The 8,464-nt window shown below is 36.8% G+C and overlaps 1 long non-coding RNA gene across 1 annotated transcript; it reads left to right on the top strand.

Moving 5' to 3' along the window:
- Window positions 1-1,977: 1,977 nt before the first annotated feature.
- LOC102021533 lies at window positions 1,978-7,630 on the top strand. The gene is made up of 3 exons (XR_259850.1): window positions 1,978-2,056; window positions 6,772-6,970; window positions 7,237-7,630. It is a non-coding gene; the product is annotated as an uncharacterized LOC102021533 (long non-coding RNA).
- The last annotated feature ends 834 nt before the right edge of the window (window positions 7,631-8,464 follow it).

Genomic DNA, 8,464 nt, shown 5'->3' with positions numbered 1-8,464 from the left:
TAGTGAAAAAACTTAATATTGTGACATCTTAACTGTTGAAAAGCCATTTCTAACTCATTTTCTTCTTTACTTACCCGCTGTTAGTATCAAGGGCTATAAACAAATTTTTCTGGAGTCCTCCAAGTTCACTAAAATTTTTTTTATTTAAATAGAAATAATTTTCTTTTTTTCCCCCTTACAACACACACACACACACACACACACCTCTGCAAGGGATGTGGCAGTGTGCAAACAGCGACATGGCCTGGATTTTACCCTACTGTTTAGTAAGTGACTTGGGGATTGGTGCTGATTGTCTCCTGATCTTCTTTTCACTTCCTTTCCTATGTCTGCGTTCTTCCACTGAATGATATAATTAGGTCGGGACTTCTCCACTGATAAGTACAACCCTATCTCCACCCACCTTGAAAGTAAGACTTATTCCTTTGCATTTCAATTCTATTTATGTTAGAAAAGCTCAATGTGCAGTAATGCACAGTGATTATTACCAACCAAAATGTATGTGTTGCACCGAAGGACAAAAATTAAAAGGTAAATATTTTTCTCCTTTCCCTAGACTGTGCTGTTCCTCTGTGTGCTTTAAATCTGTCCAGATATTTTCTAGCATGTGCTCTCCTGTATACATTACATTAGTGTGCATGTGTACTTTCATTTTTTTAACAAATGAGGGGACATATGAAAAATTACTCTTCAGTCACTTGTCTTTTTTTACTAACAATGTGTTTTTAAGATGTTTCTTTGTCGGTGTTCACAAAATTTCTTCATTTGTTGTGGTTACATAAAACGCCATACTTTATTTAGACCCCAATCTTATATTGAAAGATATTTAAATCATTTCCACTACATCAAATAGGGCTGCAATACAGAAATTTGTATAAATAACTTTGGAATTTGGTACGTTTCCTATATTTTTAATAAATAAAATCCTATGGATACTGAAAACATGGCTGGTTTGTTATTAGTTACTTTTTATTCATAGTTTGCCTCAAAGGTTTGAGAATGCCAGTTTTTTATGTTGCTCAGGGTCTCTGAAACACATTTATTTTTATCGACAAAATATGTTAGCTGCCACGGGAGTAAAAAAAAAAAAAAGCTATTTGCTAGAGTGAACCTATACCAGAAAGTGAAAGAATCATTTGTCTCCATTTATAATTATCTTCAAATGTCTCCCTTTGTAATCATTTGTAATTATTCAGGTAATGTACTTTTATGCAAAAGATTGGAGGAAAAATGTAATTCCCTCACTATTTTACCAGAGTCACTGTGAACCAAGTTGGTAAACATGAAATTATCTATTAAATATTAATATTTTTATTAACTGAATGACAAGCATTGAGTGATTAGGTAAAAATTTAATAGCATACACACTGGGTTATTGTATAGTAATTAAAAGTGCCAAACTAGATGTAGGTGAAATCTTATGAATATATTGTGAGAGTTTTTTAAAGAAAAATAATAAGCAGAATGAATCACAATTTTAATCTTTGTTAATTACTAGTTTATAAGCCAATGCATTTTACATGAAAATATACACAAGATACTTCACATTACACAGAGCTTTATAGAAAGTTAAAGCTGTCAGATACAATAGCATGGTTAAAGAAGGGAAAGTGAATTGAATGGGGAATAGCCATGAAAGAGAATTAAAGGGTAATGAAATAAAGAATAATATTCCTCAAGTACACTGATTGGAATTGGTATCTCACTACACTTGTGACTTGTGTGGCAGTGCGTGATGGTATATTTTAGAGATAGCTGTAGTTGGGAGTTACTTTTATTCTGGGTCCACTGATTCGTTTTCCAAAGTGGTTAAATTTATAAAAAGATGAGAGATATACGGTGCTATTATAAATTTCTTATAACTTGACCTCCAAGCAAGGACACAGGAACCACCGGGCTGCTGGCCACTTGCACTTTCCTTCCAGGCTGTTTGCAGTACCCGACTCCAAGGGTGGGAGCCCAGCCTGACAGTGGGTAGAACTGTCCCACCGGTGAGGCGCAGAGCCAAGGGGAACTACCATAGACTGCATCTGGAGTCAACGATAAACGCCAACTGGTAAAACTTTATCGCACTTTAAAATGTACCTGGCATTATTCTGAGTACTTTTCACAAGATCATCAGTCAGTCTCCAAAATGAAGCCGTAAGGGTTAAGGTTGAAGAAAACGGGCCACACAAAAGTTTCTGTTAGAACTGGGCTTAAACCCAGTTTAAGCTGAAGAGCCTATGTGCTTAGCCAATGTAGCCTCTTTGAGGGGGAGCGGATGAGGTACCGAACACAGCCCATTTAATGTTTTGGGTTCCAGTATGCTTCCAAGACTTCCGGGTCAAATCCAAGCATCTGCGGGAAGGCCTGGCAGGAGGTGGATGGCAGAATCAGGAAGACAGAGTTGGGAGACTCCTGTGGAGGTGGCATTCAGGAGAAGCAGGGGTTCTCTTGGTCCACTTAGGTAACAAAAAGGTCTCCATCTACCCCGTTACTGTAGCCACAGAATGAATTTCAGAATAATGAGGTTGCCAGGTTAGTGGCAGAGCTCTCAGAATGGGATACTCTGTTTTGGTGAGATTGGCAGCCTTCTCTGAGTCTCCTATGAGGGTGAATAAAACCCCCAAGCATCATGAGCCAGATGTTTGAATGTTTTTAAACCTTGTAATTTTGTAAATTGTCTTTTCCTGGCTGGTCCCCTACACTCCCACCCTGGCTGAATGTCACGATGTTCTTAATTTCTGTTGAGTTTTGAATGAAGAAAATGTAACGTGAGTTTGTTTTCTCAGCAAGGTGATGGCAAAAGGATATTTATGGTGTTGAAGAATTTCAGCTTTCTCTCGGACATGTAGGATGTGTAGTATATTTAAAATGCTACTCTCCCGGATATCTCTCTTCTGTGGAGATAATAAAATTGATCAGATGTTTGAGGTTAAATAAACTGTTGTAATGATCTGGCAGCTGCCTGCTGGTTGTGGTTTTCAAAAGCAATTACTCACTCTGAAGTAAACTTTGAACTCTGCATTTTAATTGAAAAACCTAATTGTAGGCTATTGCTCCTGATTTAGCATTTGATTTGGCAGATTAGGAAGTAAATGGATTTGTGGAGGAGAGAGGAAGGGAAAGTAGGTAGAAATGTTGCTGAGCTCAAATTCCTGTTCATATGTGAGGATTTTCATATACCTGTGTACACTGCATGACGGTGAAAAAATATGCTTGGACCAGTAATTCTCTCAGGCATCTATTTGAGATTGATCTGCAAAATCCTTCTTTTTGGCTTATTTTCTCCTTCCTTGACTCTCCCCTCCCCTCCGCTCCTCTCCCCTGCCATGGTATGTGTGTATGTGTGTGTGCGTGTGTGTGTGTGTGTGTGTTTGTATGATGCTATAAATGTTAGTTTCTTAAATTTAATTCCCACCTGAAATTTCCATTTAAGAATTGTCAAGAATGTTATCAGACCACATTATGTGCCTAATCCAAAGCTTTTTAAAGTCTTGTAAAGGCTAAGGAGTCAAGATTCCTTTTTCACTAAAGCACATCTAACCATAGCTGTAGGAATTGTTCACATGTCCAAAAGAATACATCAAGTATGTGTTTGAATCATTACAGTTCTTAATGCTTACAGAAGAATAGAGTTACACCCAAATTTTCCACTCAGGACAATTAATAGCATCCTTAAAGTAATCAGAAAATCATTAGAATTGATTTCTGCAATTTTGTTCCCATCTAAAAGGAAATTTATTCCTTTCAGGTTTACTTCATACGGACTGTACTGTGCATTTGGGTGATACACACTTTGTAACCTTAAAACATACGTGTGTGCAGCGTATGTGACTTTTTGGGGACTGTGTGCTCTAAGATCAATTGACAGCCTGTATGGGGATTACCTGTGAATTGAGTGACACATGTGGCAGTCTAAATTAGGGCTGAAATAAAAGGCAGGAATATATGAATGCATTAATTTTATAAGATGTTTTAAAATCTAAGTTACATATTCATTTGGAAGTTTAATTTATTTTTAGACATTTTGTGGAATGCAGATTTGGCTCATAAGAATTTCGCTGATATTTTCATTGACCTCATAAATATAATGCAATCTCTCTGCATCAGCTTTCCGATCTGTGAAAAGAAGATAAATATTCTTCCCACACACTTTGGGCTCTTCTGTGTTCTTTGTACTCCACTGTGTTGAAATAATAAGCAGGCTTGCAATATATGACTTTAAGTATTGCTACAGAATCCGGTGTCCTCTTTATCAGCAACAAAGTGTGGCTGACATTTATTTGGCGTTTCCGCATCAAGTTTGAAGATATTATAGTTAATGAAAAAAAGAAACATCTGTGTTGATATTATGAGCATTATCCTGAAGTATGGAATCAGAAGAAATACTTGCTTCCTACTACACAAGTTCCAAAAGCCATTTTTGTAACCCCAACCATCATATAGGTCCTCAAGTAAAAATACAAAGAAAAGAGACTGTAGGTATGAAGACCATTTGATTCCTTCAAAATAATTTAATACAAAGTTTATTCCCATTTATTTTATTCATTGCTCTACTTTTTGCCAAATGCATTGGTTTAGAAAATGAAGAAAATGGTTTCTGCAGTGACATGAAATATTTTACTTCTGTCAGGGTTAAAAAAGAGCTGAAGAAGAGTTAGTTTTTCACAATAATATTAATTGTAGCAGAATGGAGAGATAATAGATTACCACTTTAGTAATGGGACATCTTTAAACTTAAAGAAAATATTTAGCCACACAATGCTTCTTTAAAACAACTATACAATTACTGAAGTAAATATATTCTCTTTGATGGTCTTAGGATACAGGAAAGATATGTCTGAAGTAGAAATTCCAGAGTCTGGAAATAAAGAGAAAGAAAATAAAAAGAAAATAAAAATACTTCTAGCATGACAGCATAAAACATTTGAGAATGTTTGGCTGTCAAAAAACAAGGTGGGATTCCATCTAACGTATATTGCTTACTTTTGAATTTGGGCAAAGCATAATATTCTGATAAATCACAGTTTCCTCATCCATAAATGGGGGTAGTACTTCTAGTTAGATGACAGTCCAGATTAAATAACTTAGTATAACTGATATAAGACAAAAATACTTAATATATACTAGCTACCATTTTTCCATTCTATAATATTTATTTTTATAAGTAATGATAACTGAGTTTCTTTAAAATTATCATAAAGAAATTATAGAAATCAAAACACAATGTCATTTGATATGAAAAATGAAATTAAAGTTTTAGGAAACTTAAGAACAATCATCATATAAGTCCATAATTTATATTCTGGCATATGAATAGACTTTTATTTAGTTGTCAAAGCTTATAGGGGAAAAAGAGAGAGAGTAGATTTATAGATTCTTGCACCTCATTTACAGATATACACCATTAAGATCAAATTATTAGAGCAGGAAAAATACCGGAAAGAATAACTTTTTGTCTTGAGGTAATTTCTCATTTTATTTCTGTGCAATATGTTTTGATATTAGACCAAATGAGTGGATAGTTTGTTCTTTGCAAGAAAGATAAAAGGATCAGAATTATACTGCTGATATAAATGAAAATTTTATGACTAGTAATAGCCTGGGGGATTTTATCGTAGTTAAAGCCTACATTCCAGATTTCTGCCCTAGGTATGACTCTTTTCTGTTGTTTGGCACTCAGGCATGAATACCTCACTAGCAATTCTCTACTATTACCTGAAATTCTCTGCATCAAAAGAGAACTGCGGTGAGTGTGTGTGTGTGTGTCTCTGTGTGTGTGTGTGTGTCTGTGTCTCCCTTGGGAGACCCCATAGCACAGCCTGCGGGTCACCAGCTACTACCTGCGGTGGGATCAGGTTCACTGAGAGCAGAGCGCTCGCTGAAGCAGAGGCAGGACTCTGAGTGTCTCCAGTTACTTGGTCCATCTGCTTTGGGCTCTGGTGGAGGTTTAATGATGAAGACCGCATTTTGCTTTGCAGACGTACACTTGAGTCTTATTGAGATGATTTGCTGCAAAGAAACTCTGGCTACTGCTCAGGTGAAACGGCTTTCTTCCCATACGGTTTCACTTTACTGGAGGTGAGATCCAAGAACTGCTTTTTAATGAGAGAAGAAGGATTTCTCTAAGAGGACTTGCTGGGATTTCTTTGTTCAGTCTACTTTCTTTCATTTTGAGTTGATTGAAGGACATCAGATAGGATTCTTGTTTCCCCCTGCATGCTTCTTGTCAACTATCTTGCCTTTCACAGCCTGCCTACACAGGGACATTTACAGCCTTCCACTGGAGCCTGCCAGACCTAGGTGTTATGCACCATACCTCCAGGGATCATTACCATATGGTATTTTAGGAGAGGACACAGTTCATTTCAATGCAATTCAAATGAGCAGATTTCTTTTCTTTATTACACCATCGCATTTGGCGGCAATCCACCAGAGGCAGAGTCTAACTCTCAAAGGAATGCTCTGCCCATTCTGTCCATTTAACAGGACATTTGGCTCAAAAACCTAGTCGGTTGATCACACATGTGCAACAGATGTGTGAGCATGCGTAGCGAAAATAAAAAATAAAAAATCCCAGCAGTGTACTGTGGGAAATGTAGCAGAACTACTGGAAAACAGGGACACAAAAGAAGTCTGGTACTAAAACTTTGATTTTTGTCGTTGGAAGGCAGTGTTTCTCATTAATCTTTTCCTCCTTCCTTCAGAGGGAAAGGTATGGGTTTCCATTATTTTGCAGTGATTATTCCTATAACACTGGTAAGGAAAATTTGTTCATTTTCACAGGCCTCATCGTATGAAGATATAATTCTAAATATTTGGACCAGACTTTCTTGCGCCCCTGCCTCTGAGGAACTGAGTGCTGGCATAGTTCCACTGAAAAAAAAAACACCCATTTACAAGAGAGGATATCAGAAATATACATCCTTTCATCCGTGCCCCACAGGCTACATGGAAAGAGAGAGCACCAGCTGTTTTTCTCATGGTGAATAAGGGTTACTTGGGGAAATCTCTCTTCCTGTTTTTATATGGAGAACTAAATTGTTGCATAGCCAGTTAATTTTGGTTAGGTCAACAGCAAAAGGTTAATTATTGGAACCTTCCTCTTTTGCCTGTGTGAGATTAATAGGAACCAAAAGAAAAAAGTGAAATATAGTGACTTAGTCTAGAAGGGCTGTTGATTTGGGATGTTTTTATTTTGTTTTTATTATATTTGGGGAGATTTTACAATTACTCATCCTTGTCTTCTAGGAAATAGTGTAAGAAGAGTTTGGAAGCATGTGTGATGTGAATCTCATCAGATTCAGAAAGAAGTTTATAATAAGTTAGCATTGAGAAGAAAATAAATTGCTTTTATTGTATAAGGGAACCATGTTATAAAAGCTAAAACCATTGAGTAACGTATGTGATAACTTTGAAATAATGTTTTCCAACTCTGATACCCTTCAATTTGGCTAGAATAATGTTATACCTTTTTAAAGTTTATATTATGATGTTCCATTCTCTTTCTGACCTTGGGTTAATTAACCCATCAAAAGTCATATGGACTGATTTCCTTCAATGTACTATAATGTATTTTTATCCATCTGCATGCTATTATGTAACCTCAGAATAAAGAAGCCATATCGCTGTTGATATATTCCACTTCTGTCTTTGGATTTGGTCAGCATTACATATGGAAGGAGTAACCCACCCTGTATTGTTATAAGGATGGTTTTTCATTCATATCCTTGTTGCTCTTAATAAATGTCCTGAAGAAAAATATTCTGCAGCAGTTACTCATAAAGATGCAGAAAATGGCAAAACCACAGCGTAGAAGGAAACCTATGTGAAAACAGCGGTTGTGTCTTCCTGGATACAGAAAACAAATAGAGCTCTTGAAAGCACTTGCCAATATGTGCCTGCCAAATAAAATATTGTTTTATGGAGTCAGGAAAAAACTAATTTTAAAGGTTATTGTAGGTTATTTGTGGTCACTTCTGGTGGCCATGCAGCATGATGTCATCCCGAATTCTGCTATATTTATATTTCAGTCTTAGAGGTCTTTTGTCTAGGACTCAAGCTCAGCTACTAGAGACATCTAAAATACTTTTATTATTCAATACTCATAAAAATCTAGACTTCAGAGAATTAGAAGAGATGGAAAAAAATCCCGCCAAGAAATCATTCAGGCAGAGTCATCTCTTGAAATCATACCTCCACTGTAGACATCTTCTTAGGACGCATTTGCTGGAGAATGTCTCAGATGACTGAGAAATCACCATGTATCCAAGTGACTGTCCTGGAAACGATCACCTTTTGAGTGCAGAGAGGTGGACCCCTGGCAGAACCATCCCATCTGACAAGGGAAGTAAGGAGATCCTTGCAGAGCCCAATCCTTTCTCCCTCAGAGAGGCCTGCTGGCTGTGCCTCCCAAATGTGTCCTTCTATTTGCTTCTGTGATTTCTTACAGTAAGTTCTCTTCATGTTGTACCAGGGC

Source organism: Chinchilla lanigera, unplaced genomic scaffold (genome assembly GCF_000276665.1).
Source record: "Chinchilla lanigera isolate Chin_1 unplaced genomic scaffold, ChiLan1.0 scaffold00009, whole genome shotgun sequence".
In the NCBI taxonomy this organism is placed as follows: Eukaryota; Metazoa; Chordata; class Mammalia; order Rodentia; family Chinchillidae; genus Chinchilla; species Chinchilla lanigera.
This window is presented reverse-complemented; position numbering and strand designations above follow the sequence as displayed.